The 8,228-nt window shown below is 38.1% G+C and overlaps 1 pseudogene; it reads left to right on the top strand.

Annotated features, from left to right (window-relative positions):
- The first annotated feature begins 5,162 nt into the window (after window positions 1-5,162).
- Window positions 5,163-5,654, top strand: LOC107979216 (annotated as a pseudogene).
- Window positions 5,655-8,228: the final 2,574 nt, after the last annotated feature.

Genomic DNA, 8,228 nt, shown 5'->3' with positions numbered 1-8,228 from the left:
TGTTTTTGGATTAGATTTGCCAGTATTTTGTTGAATATGTTTGCATCAATGTTCATAAGGGATACTGGTCTATAATTCTCTTTTTTCATTGTGTCTTTTTGAAACTTGGGTACCAAGGTAATTGTACCCTTACAGAAGGAGCTTGGCAATGTCCCTTCTGCTGCTATTGTGTCGAACAATTTGAGGAGTACTGGTATTAGATCTTCTTTGAATTTCTGGTAGAATTCTGCAGTGAAGCCATCTGGCCCTGGGCTTTTTTTGGTTGGGGGGCTTTTGTATCAGTGTAAGTTTGCTACATTGCGGAGTATGTGGTCAATTTTAGAGAAGGTTCCATGTGGCACCGAGAAGAAAGTATATTCTTTTGTGTTCACATGGAATTTTCTATAGATATCTGTTAAACCCAATTGGTTCATAGCATCTAATAGTTCTTTTGTTTCTTTGCTTAGTTTCTGTCTGGTGATCCTATCTAGAGGTGAGAGTGGAGTGTTGAAGTCTCCTACTATAAGTGTGTGAGGTTTTATGTGTGATTTGAGCTTTAGTAATGTTTCCTTTACAAATGTGGGTGCCTTTGTATTTGGGGCATAGATGTTCATGAAGATATTTTTAAATTATTCTTTTCTGCTTCATATGTGTTGTGATGTTCAGGTCGTGCTGGCTTAGAGTCCCTAGATTCCAGTGGTGTCATAGTGATTTTTCTCTTGTTAAATGCATTTTTATATTGTCTTCTTCTCATTCCTTCTTCTGGTGCATGTAGAGAGAGTCTCTTTTTCTCCTGGTGAGTAAGGGACCAAGGCTCCCTTCCAGTGGGTGCAAACAGGTCCAATACTCTGATATCTCTCCACTTCCTTTGGATGGATTCAGGACTGGTATTGGCACCTAGGTGGCCTCTGGGTGGGCTGGATCTCACCTAGATGGGATTTGCCACTGTGAGAAGTCCCCAGGTCTCAGATGTCTCTCAGCAGGGCAGAGGAAGGCTGACTGGAAACAGGCCCAAGCTTGCCTAGTCCAGTGGATCAGTCTGTCTAACTCTTAATCCTGAGTTCTAGGGTCAAAGGAATGTACCATCACCTCCTAGCTTCTGGCTGCTGGGATTAATGGTGTGTGCCTGGCTTCTATCGTTTGCGGCTGACTTTGCTTTCTGAATCCTCAGAAAAGCTTTAATAAATCATAAGTACTTTATCACTACAATATATAAAGGCATACCCATCAGAATTATATACCCAACTTCTTAATAGGGACTCCAAAAGCCGAAAGAGCAAACATTTTGCAGACACCAAGAGACCACAAATGGCAGCCTAGACTACTATACCTAGCAAAACTTTCAATTATTATACATGGAGAAAACATGATATTTAGAGACAAAACCACATTTAAACAAAATCTACCCACAAATACAGCCCTACAGAAAGTACTAGAAGGTAAATTCCAATCCAATGAAGATAGCTGCACCCACAAATCCAGGTCATTAAATAATTTTACACCAGCAAAACTCAAAGAAGGGAAACACACACAAAACCACTACCATCTACCAAAACCAAAAAGTAACAGGAATTAGCAATCATTGGTCATTAATATCTCTTAATATCAATGGACTCAATTCACCAATAGAAGGGCACAGACTGACATAACACACATGAAAGCAGGAGCCATCCTTCTCCTGTATACAAGAAACACACCACAACTTCAAAGACAGACATTTCCTCAGAATAAAGGGTTGGAAAAAGATTTTCCAGTCAAATGGACCTAAGAAGCAAGCTGATGTAGCTATCCTAATATCTAACAAATTAGACTTCAAACTAAAATTAAGCAAAAGAAATGGAGAAAGGCTTTTCATATTCATTAAAGGAAAAATCCATGAAGATAAAGTCTCAAATTTAAATATCAATACTCCCAATACAAGAGCACACACATTTGAAAAAAGAAACATTGCTAAAGCTTAATTCACACATCAAAACCTACACGTTAATAGTGGGACACTTCAACATACCACTACCACCAATGGACAGATCTGCCAGGCAGAAACTAAACAGAGAAATAAGGGAAATAAAAGACCTTATTACTCAAATGAACTTAACAAGAATCTACAAAAATTTCACCCAAACATAAAAGAATGTACCTTATTCTCAGCACCACATGGAACCTTCTCTAAAATTGACCACATACTTGGTCCCAAAGCAAATCTCAACACAACACAACATCACAAAATACAGAAAACCTACAAACTCATAGAAACTGAACAACTCGCAACTGTCAAGGAAGAAATAAAGATATTAAAGGTTTCCTAAATTTCAATGAAAATGAATGCACAATATATCCAAACTTATGGGACACAATTAGAGCAGTGCTAAGAGAAAAGTTCAAAGCACTATGTGCCTACATTAAGAATTTGGAGAAATCTCACACTAGAACCTTAACAGCACAACTGACAGCTCTAGAACGAAAAGAAGTAAACACACCTAGGAGGAGTAGACATAAGGAAATAATCATGCATTGCTGAAATCAATAAAAAGAAACAAAGAAAACAATAAAAAGAATCAATGAAACAGAGTTGGTTCTTTGAGAAAATAAACAAGATATTCAAACGCTTATAGTAGCTAGCTAGAAGTTGGGGAAAGAATATCCAAGTAACAAAATCAAAAACAAAAAGGGAGACATAATACTAGACTTGGAGGAAATCCAGAGAATCAAAAACTTGTACTCCACAAAATTGGAAAATCTAAAAGAAATGGACAATTTTCTTGATAAGTAACACATACCAAAATTAAATCAAGACCAGATAAACAATATAAACAGACCTATAATCCTTAAGGAATAAAAGCAGTCAATTGAAAGTCTCCCAATCAAAAAATTAAAAATAAAAAAGCCCAGGGCCAGATGGTTTCAGCACAGAATTCTACCAGACTTTCAAAGAAAAGCTAACCCCAATACTCCTCAAATTATTTCACAAAATAGAAATAGGAGGGACATTGCTAAATCCTTTGTAGAGGCTACAGTTACCTTAATACCCAAATCACAAACAGATGCAACAAAGAAAATAACAGAGCAATTTCCCACATGAACACTGATACAAAAATACTCAACAAAATGCTGGCAAATGGAATCCAAAAACACATGCAAAAAATCATCCACCATGATCAAGTAGGCTTCATCCCAGAGAGGCAGGGATGGTCCAACATATGAAAATTTGTGAATGTAATACACCCTATAAACAAGCTGAAAGAAAAAAAAAATACATGATCATCCCAGGAGATGCTGACAAAGCCTTTGACAAAATCCAACACTTTTCATGATGAAGGTGTTGGAGAGTTCAGGATTACCAGAACCACTGCTAAATATAATAAAAGCAATATACAACAAGCCAACAGCAAATTGCATGGAAACTCAAAGAAATTCCATTAAAATCAGGAACAAGACAAGGCTGTCCACTCTCTCCACATCTATTCTATATAGTACTTGAAGTTCTAACTGGAGTAATAAGACAACAAAAGGAGATGAAGGGAATACAAATTTCAAAGGAAAAAGTCAAACTTTTGCTGTTTGCAAAATAACAAAATGTACATAAATGGTCCTAAAAATTCTACATGGGAACTCCTACAGCTGATAAACACCTTAAGTGATGTGGCTGGATAGAAGATTAACTAAAAAAAAAAAATCAGTAACTCTTCTATATACAAATGTTAAATGGGCTAACAAAGAAATCAGGGAAACAACACCCTTACAATAGCCACAAATAATAGAAGATATCTTGGGATAACTCTAAACAAACAAGTGAAAGGACTGTATTTCAAGAACTTTAAGTCTTTGAAGAAAACTCAAGAAATCAGAAAATGGACAGATTTTCCATGCTCATGGATCAGTTTGATTAAAATAATAAAAATGAGAATCTTACTAAAAGCAATCTGCAGGTTCAATGCAAACCCTATCAAAATTCCAGCATAATCCTTTGCAGAACTTGAAAAGGAATGCTCACCTTCATATGGAAAAACAAAAAACCCAGGATAGCTAAAACAATCCTGTACAATAAAGGAACTTCTGGAGGCATCCCTATCTCTGATTTCAAAATCTACTATAGAGTTATAGTAATAAAGTCAGCATGGTATTAGCAAGAAAACAGACAGGTGGATCAATGGAATCAAATTGAGGTCCCTGACTTAAATGCACACAGGTAAGAACACATGATTTTTGACAAAGAAGTCAAAATTAAACAATGGAAAAAGAAAGCATCTTCAACAAGTGCTGCTTGTGTAACTGGTTGTCAACATTTAGAAGAATACAAATAGATCCTTATCTACACCATACACAAAACTCAAGTCGAAGTGCATCAAAGACCTCAATTACAGTGAACCTGAGAGAACAGAAAGTGGGAAGTAGCCTTGAATGCATTGACACAGGAGACAACTTCCTGAATAACAACTTCCTGACAACCAGTAGCACAGACACTGAAATCAACAATTAATAAATAGGGCCTCATGAAACTGGAAAGCTTCTATAAGGCAAAGAACATGGTAAATTAGACAAAACATCATCCTACATAAAAGGAAAAAAATCTTCACCAACTCTATATCTGACAGAGAGATGATCTCCAAAATATACAAAATACTCAGGAAACTATACAGCAAAATAACAAATAATCCAATTTTAAAAATTGGTTACTGATCTCAACAGAAAATTCTTAACAGAAGAAGCTCAAATGGCTGAGATTCACTTAAAGAATTGTTCAACGTCCTTAGCCATCAGGAAAATGCAAATCAAAACAACTCAGAGATACTGTCTTACACCTGAAGAATGACTAAGAGAAAAAACACTAATGACAACTTATGCTGGAGAGGATATGGAGTAAAGGGAACACTCCTTCACTTCTGGTGGGAGTGTAATCTTATACAGCCACTTTGGAAATCAGTATGGTGGTTTTTCAGAAAATTGGGAATCAATCTACCTCAAGACCCAGATATACTAATCTTAGGCATATAACCAAAGGACACCCAATCACACCATAAGAATACTTGCTCAACTATGTTCACAACAGCATTATTTGTAATAGCCAAACCTGGAAACAACCTAGATATCCCTCAACTGAAGAACAGATAAAGAAAATTTGGTACATGTACACAATGGAGTACTACTCAGTGGTAAAAAACAATGACTTTTTTTTCCCCACCAAGATGGCACTGAAAACAAAGAAGGGAGCTCCTGCCCCTTCCAAAGCTGAATCCAAAGCGAAGGCCTAAAAAGCCAAGAAGGCAGTGCTGAAAGGCATCCACAGCCACAAAAAGAAGAAGATCCGCACATCATCCACCTTCCAGTGATTCAAGACCCTAAGGCTCTGGAGGCAGCCCAAATACCCAGGAAAGAGCGCACCCAGGAGAAACAGGCTTGACCACTATGCCATCATCAAATTCCCCCTGACCACTGAGTCAGCCTTGAAGAAGATAGGAGACAACAACACACTTGTGTTCATTGTGGACGTCAAGGCCAACAAGCATCAGATCAAACAGGCTGTGAAGAAGCTCTATGACATTGATGTGGCCAAAGTCAACAGCCTCATAAATCCTGATGGAGAGAAGAAGGCATAAGTTTGGTTGGCTCCTGATTATGATGCTCTGGATGTTGCCAACAAAATTGGGATCATCTAAACTGAGTCCAGCTGGCTAATTCCAAATATACACCTTTTAACCATAAAAAACAATGACATCTTGAAATTTGCAGGTAAATGGATAGAACTAGGTAAAAAAATCATCCTGAATGAGGTAACCCAGATCCAGAAACACAAATATGTGTGCTCACAAGTCGTTATTAGCTGTAAAGTAAAGTATAACCATGTTATGATTCACAGCCCCAGAAAGGCTAGGTAACAAGGAGGGCCACAAGGGGAATGCATGGATTTCCTTGGGAGGGGGAAATAGATCTGGGTAAACTAGGGGTGGGGAAGAGGGAAGAATGGGAACAGGAGGGATGGGATTGACTGAGTTGAGGGAAGAATGGAGGGGCAGAGTAATGAAAGAGATATCTTGATAGAAGAGGCATTTCAGGGTTAGTGAGAAACCTGGTGCCAGGGAAACCCTCAGGAATCCACCTAGATGACCCTGCTAAGACTCCTAGCAATAGTGTGGAGAGGGTGCCTCAATTGGCCTTCTCCTGAATCAGATTGGTGACTACCTTAATTGTCATGAAAGAGCCTTCATCTAGTAACTGAAGGAAGCAGATGCAGAGATCCACAGCCAAGCACTGGACCAAGTTCCAGGAGTCCTGTTGTTGAGAGTGGGGGACTGTATGAGCAAGGGAGAGTCAAGGTCATGAAGTGAGACTCCACAGAAACAGCTGACCTGGGCTCCTGGAAGTTCCTGGACTCTGGACCAACAGATAGGGAGCCTTCATGGGACAAACCTAGGTGCTCTTCATGTGGGTGACAGATGTGTAGCTTGGTTTGTTTGTGGGGCTTCTAGCAATGGAATCAGGGCCTTTCTGGGTGCTTTATCTGGCTTTTGAGAACGCATTCTCCATCCTTGGTTGCCTACGCCAGCCTTGGTGCAGGGGGAGGAGCTTGGTCCTGCCTTAATTTGATTTGTTAATGCCCGTGGGAGGCCTGCCCCTTTCTGAATGGAGGGGGAATGGATGGAAATGGGGGGAAAGAATAAGGGAGTGGAAGGGAAAAGAGAAGAGAGGGGAAACTGCTCTGGATGTAAAATATATGAAAAAAATTAATCAAAAAACTATGTTGATCCTGGTTTTAATGGAATTGCTTTGAGTTTCTTCCCATTTAAGTTGATGTTGGGTATGGACTTGCTGTAAATTGTTTTTATAATGTTGAGGTAGATCCCTTGAGTCTCTAAATTCTCCAGGATTTTTATTATGAATTGGTGTTGGATTTTGTCAAAGGCCATTTCTGCATCTAATGACATAATCATGTGATTATTGTCTTTCACTTTGTTTATATGGCAAATTAAATTTATTGATTTACATAAGTTGAAACCTTCCTGCATCTCTGGGATGAAACCTACTTGATCTTTTTTGATGTATTCTTCGATTTGGTTTCCAAATATTTTATTGAGTATTTTTGCATCTATGAGTCATATAGGAAAATTGTCTGTAATTCCTTTTGTTTAATGAGTCTTTATGTGATTTGTGTATCAGGGCAATTGGGCTTTGTAAAACAAATTGGGCAATGTCCTTTCTGATTCTATTTTGTGGAATAATTTGAGGACGATTGGCATTAACTTTTTTTTGAAAGTCTGGTAGAATTCTGCACTAAAACCATCTGGTCCTAAATCTCGTTTTCCTTTTAATGACTGCTTTTATTTTACTAAGTCAGAGGTTCTCACCCTTCCTAATGCTGTGAGTCTTAGGAACAACAGTTCCTCATGTTGTGATGACCCCCCAACCATAAAATTGTTTTCATTGCTACTTCACAACTGCAATTTTTCTAATGTTATGAATTATAATGTAAATATTTGCTATGCAGGGTATTTGACATGTGTTTCCCTTAGTATCTACTGTTATGTTCCCCCTTTATTTCTTTTTCTTTTTAATTATTTTATTTATTTATTCTTGTCTTATTCAATACATCCCAACCACAGCTTCCCGTCCCTCATCTCCTTCCAATTACACCCTCTTCCCTTCTCTCCTATATCTACTTCTCCTCCATATGCTTTTAAATTACTAATATGAGATCTCTCCATTTTGTTGTTGTTGTTCTTTTGTCTTGTTTTTGTTGTTATTGTATAGGCACTTAGTGCTTTCAACACACCTTCTTTTGTGGCCCATAAGTTTGGCTATGCTGTGCATTCAATCTCATTGAATTCCAGAAGGCTTTAATTTTTTGCCTAATTTCTATCTTGACCCATTTTTAATTCAGTAGAGGGTTCAGTTTCATTTGTTTGTAAGCTTTCTGTTGTTTCTACTATTGTTGATACTCAGCTTTAATCCATGTTGATCAATAGGATGCAAGGGTCTTTAGATTTTGTTCCACTAAATTGGACTCATTAACAAAGAAGCAACATTCTCCCAAGACACACAATTTCCTCTATATTCAGCAGTTATTGGGTCTAGTTTTCTTCTGTTTTGAAGGACAACTCTAGCAAGAGAGTTCAAGGCTGTCCGTCATGGATATCATTGCCTGATTGATCTTGGTGTCTGAGGGCCACGCTTCTGCCAGGGCCATGCTAATCTGGATGGCCTATGGTGCCACCTTCAGTCATGGTGACATTCAATATGGGGCCATGTCTGGCTCT

The sequence above is a fragment of the Cricetulus griseus genome, chromosome 2, assembly GCF_003668045.3.
Source record: "Cricetulus griseus strain 17A/GY chromosome 2, alternate assembly CriGri-PICRH-1.0, whole genome shotgun sequence".
In the NCBI taxonomy this organism is placed as follows: domain Eukaryota; kingdom Metazoa; phylum Chordata; class Mammalia; order Rodentia; family Cricetidae; genus Cricetulus; species Cricetulus griseus.
Note: the sequence above shows the minus strand (reverse complement) of the source record. Positions and strands in the feature narration are given on the sequence as shown.